This window comes from Grammomys surdaster, unplaced genomic scaffold (assembly GCF_004785775.1).
Source record: "Grammomys surdaster isolate TR1022 unplaced genomic scaffold, NIH_TR_1.0 141, whole genome shotgun sequence".
NCBI lineage: Eukaryota > Metazoa > Chordata > Mammalia > Rodentia > Muridae > Grammomys > Grammomys surdaster.
This window is the reverse complement of record NW_021604599.1, coordinates 7,966,362-7,982,336: the sequence shown is the minus strand read 5'-3', so window position 1 is coordinate 7,982,336 and position 15,975 is coordinate 7,966,362. Positions and strand designations below refer to the sequence as shown.

The following is a 15,975-nucleotide window of genomic DNA, read 5'->3' as shown; positions in this document are numbered from 1 at the left end:
CATGTCTGACTTTAGGAAAGTCTTGATGAAGACTTGACTCCAGAGCAATGCAAGAGAGATGGGGAGAAAGAGCAGCGGACTGGCTAGTGTATACAAAGTTACAGTTAGAAGGAGCAAGTTACAGTGTCCCCAATAGAGAGGGGTAGTGGTGATAACAATGCCTTACTGATTACGTGACATGGCTAGAAGAGAAGATTTGGAATGTTTTCATGTCTGACACAGTGTGTATGCTAAATGTCCTCATTTGATTATTGACACAGTGCTTACATGTAACACACGTCATTCAATAACCACAAACGGATACATTTCTTTCCATTAATTGGAAATAAAATAACAATCATTCTATAACCACAAACTGATACATTTCTTTCCACTAGTTGGAAATAAAATAAGGATTTTCACTAGAAACAGGTAACAGAATTAAAAGTCTAATTTTAAGCCAGAAAGATATTTGCAACAAAAATGCAGTGCATTTGTAAGTAGAACTTAGCAGTAAAATAACAGTGGTATTCATGAGTAATTCTCAAAATGATAGATAAAAGTCAGTGCAAAGGATCTGAAAAAACATCAAACATTATGAGCAATAAAAGCAAATATAAACATAAAAGCTAATGAAGACATTTCAACCTCTTTAGCTGGCTAAGCTACATAGAAATAACAACATGATGGGTGTGGTGGTGCACGCCTTCGATCTCAGCACTCAAAAGCCAGAGGCAGGAGGATCTTTGTGAGTTAAGGCCTAGCCTGGTTTACACATCAAGTTTCAGGACAACCAAGCCTTCCTAGAAAGACTTGGTCTTACACAATCTCAAAAACACTGCGCAGGGCTAGTGAAGAGTGAGGACACAGGCAATCCTTAGTCGTCGGCTGGATGGACTCCACAGTGGGGTAATGGTTCAAAAGATTTTAACAGTGCTAAACCTGGTTTCCTGAGGTCAAAGGCCAAGGACCTTGTGCCCACTTCTCTTTCCCCGTTTAATACAAATATGTGCCTAGTTTGATCTACTGACCCAGAGTATAGGGAGTGGGGCCTGGAAAGCTGGAAATGTTCTGGGCCACCTGGGTGCCCAGTGCTTTTGGGGTCTGGTGCTGTTGTGTATCCATTCCCTCTGAATTGGACAGTCTCTCAAGTGGTGCATGAGCTCTAAGGATGCAGCTTTTGTGACTCAGTGTCACCCTACCTGGTAGGGTTACTATTGCTGTGAGGGAACACCACGACCAAAAACAACCTGAGGAGGAAAGGTTTTGTTTGGCTTATGCTTCCACATCACTGTTTATCCCTGAAGGAAGTCTGGACAGGAACTCACACAGGGCAGGATCTTGGAGGCAGGAGCTGATGCAGAGGCCATGGAGGGTGCTGTTTACTGATTTTGATCTTCATGGCTTGCTCAGTTTGCTTTCTTATAGCACCCAGGACCACCAGCCCAGGGGTGGCTCCCCCGTTGGACTCTCCCCTATCCATCACTAATTAAGAAAACGCCCTACAGGCTTCTGTACAACCACAGCTTATGGGGGTATTTTTTTTCCATTGAGGTTCCCACCTCTCAAATGGCTCTAGCCTGTGTCAAGTTGACATAAAACTATTCAGCACAGTGTGCATGCTGGGAAAAGCTTTTTGATGATCTAGTTGTTTGGGTCACCCATGTTCCCATAAGCAATCCTTCACTCACACAATTCTGTAGTTAACCCCACCCCGAAAACCCCTCACTGGTTCACTAAATAAGACTTAGGTATAATTGTTTTTCTGGCCAATTGTTGACAGCCTCATCTGAGGTGAATATGTTTGTGCACAGATCTCCAGGAAAAGTCACACAGATGCCGAGGCTAAAGTTAGGTGAGAAAGCAAGAGGGGTGTGGATGCCTGTAATTGCTCTTGCTTTTGGGGAGAGGCTTGGCTTACATTCTTCCTTGGTTAGAAATGGAACCTCAGGCCAGAGGGCTGAGCCTTCAGTAGCCCAGCTGTGGCTAGAGCCAGTCTTGTGAGCCAACCAGTGTGCTCCCCTGGAGCCAAGAGATGTCACACACTGCTCTGCTTTGTGTGATCACTAATCTGGTAAGAGATCCTTCCTTGGGTAGGTAAGATCTTGGGTAAGTCAGGAGCTTTGGCATATTCTGGGGTTTCTTCTCATACATCTGTGAACACATGTGAAACAATTCAAGACCCATACAGTACAAAAAATAACCCCTACATTTAAAAAAATAGCAGCATGCTAAAAAATACTTGTCCGGAAATAAATGAATGAATAAAAAGCCTGGAGATAAACATCAACACGGACTGAGTTGGCATGCCCTAAATTCCAAAAGGAAATGGAAACTTCTGATATTTTTATTACATTGGATACTTCCTGGGGGGAAAAGTTTCTTTTTACGAGGTTGACTCTCAGGAGACTCACAGTTTGATTTGACTCCTTAGTTCAACCATATTGTTTAGACCTCTTTTTTTTCCCATCTGAAACCTGAAGATAAGCCTGATCTTAGTTTTCATCCCAAGTGAATATGCTACCAAACATATGGAATTAGGGAGATGGTGGAACTGATCTACCTCTGTTTCTTTTCTTTCCTTTTTTTTGGCCGGGGGGATTAGAGGGGGGGTTGGTTTTTTGAGACAGGGTTTCTCTGCGTAGCCCTGGATGCCCTGGAACTCACTCTGTAGACCACGCTGGTCTTGAACTCAGAAATCCACCTGCCTCTGCCTCCCAAGTGCTGGGATTAAAGGTGTGCGCCACCACTGCCTGGTTTTACCTCTGTTTTAATAATCAATGTTTACATAATCAATAAGCTAAAAATAAACATGTAATCTGGAAGTCAGGACTTGCTGTCTGCACTGCTTAGTTCTCTCATCATTTTCTTTAAAACACATGCAAAGCAAAACTGGCCACTGCCTGCCCCCAAGCCCCATGAGGCTGTCCTTAATCACACACCCTCATCCAACCCACTCTGGGTCCTCAGAAAGGACAGCATCTGTTTTGCCAGGAGAATTCCATTGCCCCAAGAAGAGCAGATGGGCCCTGTGCAGGCAGAGATGGAGGGGAAGGAAGGAAAGGCTCTTGAAGCCCACTAGTATTTCTACTGAATGTGAAGGACACCTGAGAACTCTTTCCTTTTCTGGATGTGGCTTTTTAAATGATGTCATTAATGCGCAGACTTCTTTTTGACAGTTTTGTAATGCTTTTTGAAAATAACCTGCCCCCTTTATACTCAAGAATATAGATCACTGGGCTGGAGATATAGCTCAGTGGTTAAGAGCACTGGCTGTTCTTCCAGAGGTCCTGAGTTCAATTCCCAGCAACCACATGGTGGCTCAGAACCATCTGTAATGGGATCTAATGCCCTCTTCTGGTGTGTCTGAAGACAGCTACGGTGTACTAATATACATTAAATAAATAAATCTTTTAGAAAAAAGATTTATAAAAAAAAGAATATAGATCACCTTAGATAAAAACCAGGGTCTTAGTCTGTTCATAATTCCAAACTTTGAGCAGGGAGCTAGGATAGAGAGGGAGAGATTATCATTCTCTCAGTGGCCCTCCCTACCAGATTAGATTTAATATTCAAGCTATAATACAGTAGTGCTATACTCACGTTGAGTGTCCTGCACAAGACAGAGCTCCTGGAGGTTGCAACGGGTTACAGACAGAAGGATGGGCACAAGGTTAGGTGCTCTGCCTCCTGTCACCACTGTCTCAGCACAAGCTACAGGTTTGCCCTCTACCCTTTCCCATGCTTCTATGAGTCTACACCTGCTTTTCAAACTGTTTTTCTGTTCCTTCTCACTTCTCAAACAGCAAATGTGGACAATCGCTGACTTTGCTCCTTTCACTCCACAAGGGAGTCAGTCAAGGTGCTGGGCTGGAGAACTGGGCTGCTAGCCAAGCCCATGTCTTGACTGGCAACATCAAGGGGGGAAGCCTTTGCTTAGGCCAACATCTAGAAAGAATGGAACCTTAAGAGACAGAGCTAGAATTCATTGCTAAGTTCTTCTCTGAGGAGTAGCTGATGAGTAGGAGTTCATGGACCATAGTCAAAGGGACTAAGGGATGACACATGACTTTCAAACACCAACTTTCAAATGCCCATGAAGTGATCAGGAGAGAGATAACTCAAATTACCACCACAGTTGACTTGGATAAAGCCAGGGAAGCCACACGTAGCTCCTTATTATATTTTTTAATTGTATTATTCTTATTATGTACCTGTGTGTGGCTATGTGAACAAGCCTGTGTGCATGTGTGTATGTGACAGCACATATGTGGAAGTCAGGGGACAACTTTCAGGAGTTCATTCTTTCCCTCCACTGTGGATTCTGGGGGCAAAATTCAGGCCCTCAGCACCTCTGCCTGTTGAGACATCTCAATGGCCGTAAACCAAACTCTCTTTAAGTTGTCACAATTCTATCATGCAAAGTAGAAGTTCTATCCTGTCTGCCCTTCTACCTCATGCATCTCATCTCCAGTTGAAGATCTCAGATTGCAGACCCTAGACACATCCCCACAGAAAGTATATGACAACTTTAGGATTAAGAAGAAAAAGGGATACATCTCTTAGACCTTAAATACCAAGTGCTGTGTCGTTCAAAATGCTTAGAGCCAGAAATCTCTCAGATTTGGGGTTTTGTTTTTTGTCTGGTAGGATATTTATTTGCATCTACATGAAATGATACTACAGGTGTGAGACCAAACTTGAAACATGAAACTCACTTGACGAATGTCCTTTTACAGAGTATGCTTAGTGTGCCTATGCTTAGGTTGTAGCCTGTTAGGAGGGTCAGGTGTGACATTTTCCAGTGGTGATGAAACTGTTTTCTAGTTATGTAGACACTGAAAGGGTTGGACTTGGTGGTAAACGTTATAAAAAAAAAACCTAGTATATTCATGTATGGAATTTTTGAAGAATTAATAAAAACATTTTTTAAAGCTTTGGATTTTGAAGCACTTTAGGATACTTAGTTTATATATCTCTGAAGAGGCAGTTCTTCAGAGGCAATACTGTAACAAAAACATTCTTGCCACAAAGCCTCTCTTTATCCTGTAGACCTACGATTTGATGAATTGAAGCTGAACTTGATCCCAGTCCCATGGGCTCCCAATCCACATTTCCAACCTTTTACTTGGTTCTGCTCTTCAAGTCCTCATTGGCGTTACTCAGCCAACGTATCCAAGACGTCACTGTCCCTAGACGGCCTTCCCCATCTCTACCAGTGGCCCAGTCTAAGAACTCCATGGGATCATCAATTTTTCCTGTGACTTCCTCAGCCCACACCCAAGTCAGGACCCGCCCCACCCCCTCAGTCTACTATTTTAGTCCATGCCACTAACTTATTTCTTACTATTTCTTAAGGTAGCTCTGCTGACATTCTGGACCGATGTGCTGAAGCATTGTTCTGTATACTTCCGGAGGTGTCAGAGAAACCTTGTCATCAGATGCTAATGACAACCCTCTCCTTAGTTGCCACAACTTTGTCTGCTGACCCTGTGCAGACAAAACTGGCTCCAGCTAGGAACTGCTCAGTGTTTGCTCTTACTCGCTCAGAAGTCTCCACACCAGCTTCACTTTAGTTCCTGGACTCTACCTGGCTGCTTCCTGCCTCCAGGGCTTGGCAAATGTCATCCCTTCTGACAAATGTTCTCTCTCTCACTCCTCTCAGCTGCTTCGTTCTCACAACCGTGACCACAGTCCCCCTGTCAGCTTGCTAGAGGAGTTCCCTGAGCACCCTGCCTCAACAGTAGCACCCACGCCCCTTCATTCTTGTCACATCTCCGTAATTACTAAAATGGCTACTTATTTCATCAACCTTATTTTTTTCTGGCCTACTTTTATCAAAACAATGACAACATTATTTAGGGAGATGATTCTTGCTTTCTTTGGCCTCTGTTTTACCTTTAAGGCACAACACTAGGCCAAGCTACATAAATATTTGTCAACTGATTAACCAATGCTTTTTATATTCCAGGCCCAGACCACACCCACAACAAATGAGGTCATACTATAAACACGTACCTCAGGGGGAATTAGGAGATTATCCGGGCCATTTACACGTCAGTCCTCTGTGAGCAAGTGTTCACGCTCCACAAGAGGTTTCTGTCCTTCCTGGATGAGGAGAAGTCATGGAGTGGGGGTGAGAACAGTACCCCTCCCCTCAGGGAACAAGGTGACAAGACCCCAGGCAAGCCCCATTTCCCTTGAATGGAACCTACATTGTGTCTGGCGGTGGCTGAGAGTACTTACATGTTGGAGTTGGGCAGAGAAAAGAAAAAAGAAAAAAAGAGAAAAGAAAAGAAAAGAAAAAGGAAGGAAGGAAGGAAGAAAGAAAGAAAGAGAGAAGGAAAGAAAGAAAAAGAGAGAGAAAGAAAAGATTTACAAGTGACAAAAATCTAAATTTTCAGGTCTCCACAGGGAGACATTTTCCTCTCTTCCATGCATGTGTTTCTGTCTCTCTCTCTCTCTCTCTCTCTCTCTCTCTCTCTCTCTCTCTCTCTCTCTCTTTCTCTCTTCACTATGTACCTCTGGCTGGCCTGGAACTCCCAGGAATTCCAGGTAGGGCCACCTTACCCAGCCGTCTCCTTTATGATGTGCTGAATATATCTCAAAGACCATCACTTCGCCACAGAGGACTAAGCAGGCTCACTTCCCTTTTCTACTATAATAATAATAAAAGTCACTGACACAGGCCCAACAGATGGTGGGCTGTACTCATCAGAAAGGTAGGTGTTCACTTGGGAAACCTTGATTCCCCCAGGGGAATCCAGCAGCCCCAGGGCTTCCTCTATCAGATCTTTGTTTGCTATAAGCAGATTAATGGTGAAGCATTACACCTTAGAATCTACCTGCTGTCAGCTCACTAGGTTCTCAATGGTGATTTCCTCCTAATTTTCTTTCTTATAATATTTCTCATCTGTCAGACAGATTTCACTCCTCACTGTCAATCCTGAGCTCCACTCTCAAGACAACACTTTGAGTCAGTCATTTTATTTATCCTTTTCTCTTCAGCACTCTGCACAATGCCCTCAAAATATATTTATTCCTCATTTACAAATTATTGGAAAATTACTATTTTTTTTAAGGAAAATCCTAAAAAAAATCCTCCAGGCTGTAGTTTGACTCTCAATGAATTAGGGAAATTGGTTTTTAGACCACTGAAGCAAGGAAAATGTTGTTTTATAACTGCTCAGTAGTATTAATCTTTTTTCCAATTCAAAATTGCCAGGTTTGTGTCACTTGTTTCTATTACAGTGAATAATTCAGAATGAATACACACACACACACATGCCCATACATGCACCTCACAAACATACACACACATACATATACACACTACACACACTACACACACATACACACACACACACACACACACCATACACACACCACACACCACCATACACACACCACACATACATACACACACAGTGTCCATCTCCTCTGAGACAGGGTCCCACTCAAAGGACCATGCTAGTCTTGAACTTGCTTTGCTCCTGCCTCAGCTTCCCATGTAAGCTTTTAAAGATGTACATCACCACACATGACTGAGAATGGTCATCCTAATGTCATTGGCAGCACCACTGTCTGGATATAGTGTTCAGACCTTAGTGGAGGGGATGTGACAGACTCTGGACACAGACAGGGCTAGACACCGGGCCTTATTCTGCTACTAGTTACTTCAGCTCTCTGTATCCAATTTTTCTCATCTGTAAAATAGGAATAATAGGACAGCTGTCCCTTTTCATAGAGAATTGGTTCTAGAATCCCCATAGAAATGCAAATCTATAGATGCTGTCAACTCCCTTATATAAAATGGTGCTATATTTGAATATTACCTACATCCAACATCCATTCTTCCATATACTCTAAATCATCTCCACAATACTGAGAACAAAAATACCAAGTAAATGCTATGCCAATCCCTACTGCACTGTACTATTTAGGGAACAACGACAGGAGAGAAATATCTGTACATTTCAGTACATGTGAAATAGTTCTCCCTAAAGATTTTCAGTGCAATGTTGGCTGAGTCCCATGAACTTGTAACTCAAGAAAACAGAAAGCCAGGCATATCTCCTCACTAGGTTCTTTAAAAATCACATCATGTCTGTGTGCGTATGCATGTGTGCGTGTGTCTACACACATGCCATAGTGCATATTTGGATGTCAAACGACAACTTTCAGGAACCACTACTCTTCTTATACGATTTGGGTCCCAGACTTGGTGGCAAGTGCCTTAGCACACTGAGCTATTTCACGGACACCCTCTCTGGATTATTAGGAAGACAAAATGAATAGTTCTAAACTACTTAGAGTTGTATCAGGCACAAAGCAAACACTTAACGTTAGTACTCTCATCAGCTCAGTTTTTGAAATTGATTCTGACTATACTATGCTTTAATTTGTCAAATAAATAGGGTTTGGGGTAGCATAAACTAAATGGAACTCCATAAAAGTTATTCCATCAGTCAATACTCCACATCACAGTCCACTCTAAATAAACACACTGTGGTGAGTATCCTATGAGTATTAATAAAGTACCTTTAAGACTAAAACTTAATTTATGTTTCTGGTCTTCTTTTTTCAGAATCCAGAATTCTAGCATTCTATGGGATCCCTTTAAAAAAAAAATCTTCAGGGAAATAGACCAAGCACAGGGAGGTCATGATAAAGAGAGATAAGCCATGGGCCTTGTGGCAAGGAGATCTGCTGCTCAGATGAGACCCTCTGGCCCCACCATGTAGGAGGCAGGTTACCACCTTACACTCAGTCTTTGCATTAGAAAACGAAGCAGCATTGTTCACTGTGATCAGAAACATCGGCTGCAGTGGAGTCTGGACACAGGAACAGAAACGCCCAGACCCTGTCCTGTCCTAACATCAAACACAACTACGCGGTGGTGTCTGTTCCCTATAACAGGGTATGAACTTAGAATGGCATCTCCTACGGGGGATATTTTAGGGACACTCATGTAATGGTTATTGAAATTGGGGATCAAAGACAGAGCACTGGTGGTTGCAAGGCAGAGATGGGACACACCCAACCACTCCAAAGCCCCCTCCAATGTGCACGCAGAAAGTGGGCATCTTTTGGTGACCCCTTTGGAGAAACAGACTGACAAGATGGCTTGCTTCCCTGATGGGCTTGCTCTGAAGCTGCTGACTCACTTGCTCAATGATATGTGACATCGTGCTGAAAGGAAAAAAGGACTATTTGAAAACATGTATTATGGAAGCAGAGATGTCTAGAATGGGGCATGTACCATGTGGGGAAGGAGATGACAGTTTATCATTACACATGCTTGTAAATCTGACATGATTATTTAATTATACCCCCTACCTCTTTGTTGTTCAATTTTAAAATCCCAGGGGCAGTCTATTATTATGGCTCATCTTCGCATCTTATTTCCTAAGCCACTGCTGTGGGGAAGAAGAGTTTCTAGTTCCAATATTCCCTACTCCCCATTCCATGCCCAGGCTGACTGCAGCTGGCCTCAGGATGCTAAGCAGTTATGTCTGTGAGTCTAGTCCTGAGCGTGGCAGCCACATGACATCCTTGCTGTTCCTGCAGACGGATGTGGAAATCACAGTGGAGAGAATCTTATTCTCATTAACCAATACTATGACTTCACTCGTTAGCATTCTTCTTCATCCAGTCGTGTTCACATCTGTTAAATCATTTGATCCTCACAGCACTGTGACACAGCCAGAGCATGCATCCATTATATTTTATGAATGGAGAAAATGAAGACACAGATCAATTGAAAAAACAAAGGCTCAGGATTACAGACTAGCATCAGCAGAGAAGAACTCAAATGCACTCCCTTTGGTTTGGTAAGGCCAGTGACTTCCAGTCTCAGTACCAGTAACATTTAGGTGATGCTCTGACAGGTCTTTCCTGTGTATTCTAAGACACAGTGTTCTTGGCCTTTATCTCTGTGTAAGCTAAAAGGACCAAAGCTTAAGCTTCAAGGACCAAAAAATGCCTTCAGACCTTAAATGCTCTCCACACAACACAATTTCTGGTTGAGTAGTTTTCACATTAGGATGAAATAACAGCAATGTTCAAAAGGCCACAGGGTTCCTCTTCCTAGAGGCCTATGTACCTGATAGTCATGACAACTGATACCCAATACACATACACAGGTGTCTAGGCTAAGCTGAAGAGGGCAGTCCCCCCAGGACAGGACATAAACTTGCTAATTTTAGGGAAGTAGAGTTAGCTTCGAGGAAAAGGAAGAGTGGTCAGGGCATGAGACAGAGACCAGCTCTTTTCCTTATCCATCTGATTTCAAGGACTTATCCAATTTTTGAATAAGTAATATATTCATATGAATCCAAACTAAGTATGCATGAACAGATACACACAGATGTGTCCTCCTCCAATCTGGGATCCCCACTCCAGAGTTCTCCAGAGGCGGCTTTATGTCTTACGAAGACTCTGTAAAGGGGCCTATGTTTAAACAAGTGCTTCAATTTAGATCAGAGTGTCTCTGGGCCATTACTTTACTCACATTTCAAAAGTATTAAAAGCCATCTGCCCTTGTAAATGTGGCAAGGGTCAGGCATCGCTGCCCCCACCCCCTACCCCCATCACTGCCTGCTCTACCAACAGGAAAATTGGCTGATGCTTTGCAATGAAACAAAACCAAGGTCTTGAAAAAAGAGAAGATGAAAGAAACGGGAACACTTAGGTAAAGCCCCTCCTCTGTGTGTCCCAGACTGCCAGTCTCCTACCAGACATGGTGCAAATTGGTTAGAGACTCATTGGTATCGAAAGCAGAAGCCTCTGCCCACCCATTCACTGTCCAGTCCCATTGCAGCCTATAAGCACCAGAACTGACCTCCTTAGGGGAAGAAGGTTGGTGTGTGGACAGACTTAGAAAGGAGAAGCAGGCTGGAAGGACAAGGTACAGAAGTGAGGTGACAGAGGTGGAAAGGCAAATGACAACAACAAACACTTCCTATACCAGCACCTGCCCAGCTGTCTGGGAAACTCAGTTCTAACCGTGAGATAGTAAGTAAACTCAGACAAGGGTGTTGATTCAAACCATCTCCCTGACTAAGAACTGCTAGGTGATCCGGGACCTATCTCTCAGCCATCCTGACATCTGTTGGCTTGGGAGGGATAGGCCTAGGCAATTTCATCACATTTAAAATACAGAGGGAGGGCTGGAGAAACGGCTTCATGGTTAAAAGCACTTACTTCTCTTGAAGAGGAATTGGGTTTGGTTCTTAGCACAGACAATTGGTGGGTCACAATTGCCTATTACCCAAGTTCCAGGAGATTCAACCCCCTCTTCTGTCTTCTGTAGGTATCAGGTTTGCATGTGGTACACATACATACCTGCTTACACTTGTATGTATGTTTGTATGTATGTATGTATGTATGTATGTATGTATGTATGGTGTATAATAAAAATAAATAAATCTGTATAGAAAAATACAGAGGTCAGGTATGGAGGCAACATTTCCTTAACCCCTTAATTGGAGGCAGAGTTAGGCAAATCTCTGTGAGTTCAAGAGTAGCCTGGTCTACATAGTGAGTTCCAGACTATACAATGAGACGCTGTCTTTTTTTTTTTTTAATCCGTATAAAATGCTGAGGGTTGGATCTCTGGCATCACCATCTTACCCAAGTACTGAGCATCCCCACAGATGAATTCCTTGCCTTTTGCTTGTTTCCAAGTCTCTCACCTGGACATAACCTGACCCCCACCCCACATACACAACACCATATGCTTTACTAGTAACGGGAAAAATTCTGGTAGTCACTTTGATGACAAACTTTCAGCCAAGTCTTCATTGTGATATTTTTAAAGAATACATATCTTAAAACAACAACAAACAAAACTCTTCTTGATGAGGATGGTCACATTCACCTGAAATCCCAAGAGGGAAGAGCCAGAGGCAGGAGGATTGTGAATTTGAGGTAAGCCTTGACTACCTGAGAGAACTTGTCTCTGAATTTTTTTCCTCCCATCTTTTCCTACTTTAATTTATGTCCAACTCTTGTTTCCTTGAATAGACAAGCTGCAGGTTCCACATTCTCTGACCCCATGCACCCTGTACTGCTGTTAGGTGTATACAGCCCTCAGTCTGTCACTGTTCTCCCGGACATCATCCCAGTGCCTTAGTGCCTACAACTACACCAGCCATTATGACAACCAACATGTTCTTGTTTAAGCTTCAAGTTTACTAACAAAGATTCAAAATGCAGTTCCTCAGCCTGCTGGTATATAAAAGTCATCAGTGGTTTTACCAGTGGTGGACCCTGCATGCTACAAACTGACCTGCCGGCAAGAGGTGCCCCATGATCCAATAGTGGCATCACTCTTAGAGGGATAGCTAACTGCATTCTGATTGGACTTGAGGCCTGCTACATGGGAGAGAATTCCTGTACTGTAAATATTGTCAAAACATGGCCCAGAAGATCATAAGCCCCAAAGGGAACTTCTAGTGTTTGTTCTGCTAAATGAACAAGTTGTCAAACTGTCTTCTAAATAGTCGTTGATCCCCATAGATTAGTGCTGCTCTCAACCTTGGTCAGAGAAGCTTCTCTTCACAGTGGGCAGCAGTCAATGTGGAGACCCATCAGTTGTCAAAGCACTGATAACAAATGACAGTTGACTGCTCGGCCCTAAATGGGATATGTATGACACACACACACACACACACACACACACACACACACACACACTGCTTCTGTCTTCAAGACTCTGAGAAAAGGGGAAAGACTGGAGAGCTGGAGAATGGAGAGGAGGCTATGAAGTACAGTCTTCTGTCGAGGACATGGCCATTGCACCCACGAACTCACAGCATCTGTGGTGATTGGCGTCAGAAGACCTGAACAACATGGAGCTGTCAAAATTCCAACATGTATGGGGGAAGGGCATGTGAGACTCCACTTCTGGAGGAGCTAGGTATTGGCAGTTGACAGTTACCAGGGGAGGGAGAAGGGACTTTTCTTCAATAGTGTGGCCCACCATTCAGTGAATACACCCCACACCTGTGCACACACAAGCAACCCTATTTAAACTCAATAGTCTTTTTTTTAAGACATGAAATTAGGAAAGAAAGAGAAGTGTTGGGAAGGAGAATTTCAGATGCATCAGAAAAGAAGAAAAGGAAATGGGTGGAGGTTAATACAATTAAGATACATTATATACACATAAAATTTACAGTCAATAAAATGATTTTTAAACTCAAGACTAACAATTACATCAATAAAAATGCAGTTCCTCAGGCATGCTTGCCATTCAATAACCTCACAAATCTTACTGCCATGGACTTAGTGCAGGTTATCAAACACTCCCACCATTCCAGAAGGTTCTATTGGACAACACTAACCTGGAATATAAAGTTCAAAACCTTTACATCATGGTGTACCTGAGGCTGACTCAGAGTCAACCCCACACTACCACCTACTATGTGCCTCAGATGCTGACAGTGGGCTGAGTCCAAGTTAGCCTTTTCTGTCCTTCCGGCAAGCCACCCTCATCCAAGTGTGTGTCACACTCATCAGATGCCCCATCAGGTAGAAAAGTAAGCAAATTAGCAGGCACAGTCACTAAAGGAGTGACAGAGAGTAAATAAACATGAGGAGAGTGTCACCCCAGCAAAATCCTCTCCCAGCTTAGAAGCTTCAAGAGCCTGGAAGACATCAATGAGTTTCTAGATACTTGGGACTTGTGATGATTAAGCAACACGTCTGACAATTTTCTTGGCACTTAATACTGATTTGGGTATTTATTTATTTATTTATTTATTTATTTATATGTCACATGAGTCTACATTTTTTTTTCCCCAAATAAACCTTACAGTCTTGGGAAGCAGAGACATGGTCTCAGAGGCATTTCTTTTCTCCATTTTTTTTTTTAATACCAAGATTGTGTTGGTGTTTACAAACTGTTTCAGTTTGCAGGTGAGAAAAGTTCTACTGGCATGTTCTTTTGCTCAGAGTGAACTTAAAAACAAACTTCTGATTCAGTTGATGATTAAAAACTTGGAAGATTCCACATCAGGATTTGTATTTCTGTATAGGCAGAAATGATGATGATGATGGGTGTATAGGCAGGCTGGGGTCCACACTCACACATGGCTCTGTCAGCAGAAGCTCAGTGCCATCCACCCCCAAAGGAAGGCAAGCATCCTTTGGATAGTTCCTATAGTTATAGGGAAACCTGTTTCCTGCCTGGCTCCTGTAGGCTTTTGTGTTTACAATTCTAGCTGAAGACTTTCAGCAAATCAACTGAGAGTGGAAATCCAAGACTCTGTAAACAGAGAGGCAGCCATTAACACCTGCCTTAAAGGGCAACACGTTTGTTTTACATAGCTAAAACCCAACTTGCTTCACCCTTTAGTTGAAGACATTAACCTTATGGGCTTATGTTTAGTTCCTCCCTCCTGGCCTTGCCAAGAATTGATAATAGATTAGAGAAACGGGCAATGAGAAGAACCCAAAGCAGCCAGCTCGACACTGATCAAGACAAGGAGAGCAGAGAGTTCACAAACACTGACCTTTCCCTAGAACACGTGGAAATCATTACACTGAAGCTGGGTGTTACCGGCTGCTGCCCACCTAACCTGAAGCCTCATACAGAAAGCCCAAAGCAACTGGTTAAAGCTAATCCACAGCGGATTCTCTCACCACCTCATCAGAGGCTACTGAGACCTACAGTTGTTTTTCCGTGGCAGCTCACTTCTCCCAGTCAACTGAAACGTCTTTAGAGACTCCTTTGGGGTCTTTCTTGTTTCTGGCAGTGGATGGGGGAGGGAGATGTCTTTTTTTTTTTAATTTTTATTGGATGTTTTATTTACATTTCCTATGTTGTCCCCTTACCCCATCCCCCACCCACCCAGGAACCCCCAATCCCCTCACCCCTCCTCCTTCTTCTCTGTGGATGTAACCTCTATCTACCCCCCCACTCCCAACTCCCTACCCTCAAAATTCCCACCCCCTGGGGCATCCAGCCTTCATGTGGTCAAGGTTCTCTTCTTCCACCTATGCCCAGCAGGGCCCTCCACTCTTACATATTCAACTGAAGCGCTGGATCCCTCCCTAAGTGCTCCCAGGCTGGTGGTTTAGACCCTGGGAGCTGTGGTTGGTTTGTATTGTTGCCCTCCTCATGGTGCCGCAAATCCTTTCAGCTCTCCTTCAGTCTTCACTCTAACTCCTCTATTGAGAACCCCATGATCAGTACAATGGCTAGTTGTGAGCATCTGCCTCTGAGTATGTCAGACTCTTGAAGACCTCTGAGGAGATATCCATATCAGTCTCTTATCAGCATGCACTTCCTGACTTCCACATCAGCATCTACCTTTGGTGACTGCACATGGGATAGATACTCAGGTGGAGTGGTCTTGAGACGGCCCCTCCTTCAGTTTCTGTCCCTCACTTTGTCTCCATATTTGCTCCCTTGAGTATTTTGTTGCTCCTTCTAAGAAGGACCGAATCACCCCCACTTGGTCTTCCTTCTTTATGGGCTTCATGTGGCCTGTGAGTTGCATCTTGGGCATTTCAGGGTTCTGGGCTAATATCCAATAATCAGTGAGTGAATACCATGTGTGTTCTTTTGTGATTGGCTTACCTCACTCAGGATGATAATTTCTAGTTCCATCCATTTACCTAGGAACCTCTCGAATTCATTGTTTTTAATAGCTGAGTAATACTCCATTGTGTAAATATACCACATTTTTTGAATCCATTCCTCAGTTGAAGGACATCTGGGTTCTTTCCAGCTCCTGGCTATTATAAACAAGGCTGCTATGAACATAGTTGAGCATATGTCCTTGTTATATGTTCGAGCATCTTCTGGGTATATGCCTAGGAGTGGTATAGCTGGATCCTCAGGTAATGCTATGTCCAATTTTCTGAGGAACCGCCAGACTGATTTCCAAAGTGGTTGCACCATCTTGCAGTCCCACCAACAATGGAGGAGTGTTCCTCTTTCTCCACACCCTCGCCAGCATCTACTATCACCTGAGTTTTTAATCT

At 43.3% G+C, this 15,975-nt stretch overlaps 1 protein-coding gene across 2 annotated transcripts in view; it reads right to left on the bottom strand.

The window, feature by feature from the left end:
- Positions 1-15,975, bottom strand: part of Pip5k1b (phosphatidylinositol-4-phosphate 5-kinase type 1 beta) — a 260,298-nt gene that overhangs the window by 124,158 nt on the left and 120,165 nt on the right. Inside the window, exon 2 of one of the 2 annotated variants that reach the window (XM_028764089.1) lies at positions 5,998-6,087. The exons of the other annotated variant lie outside the window; for it this stretch is intronic. The gene's annotated coding sequence lies outside the window, so the exon portion shown is untranslated. The remainder of the gene's footprint in view (positions 1-5,997; positions 6,088-15,975) is intronic. 2 annotated transcript variants of the gene reach the window in all.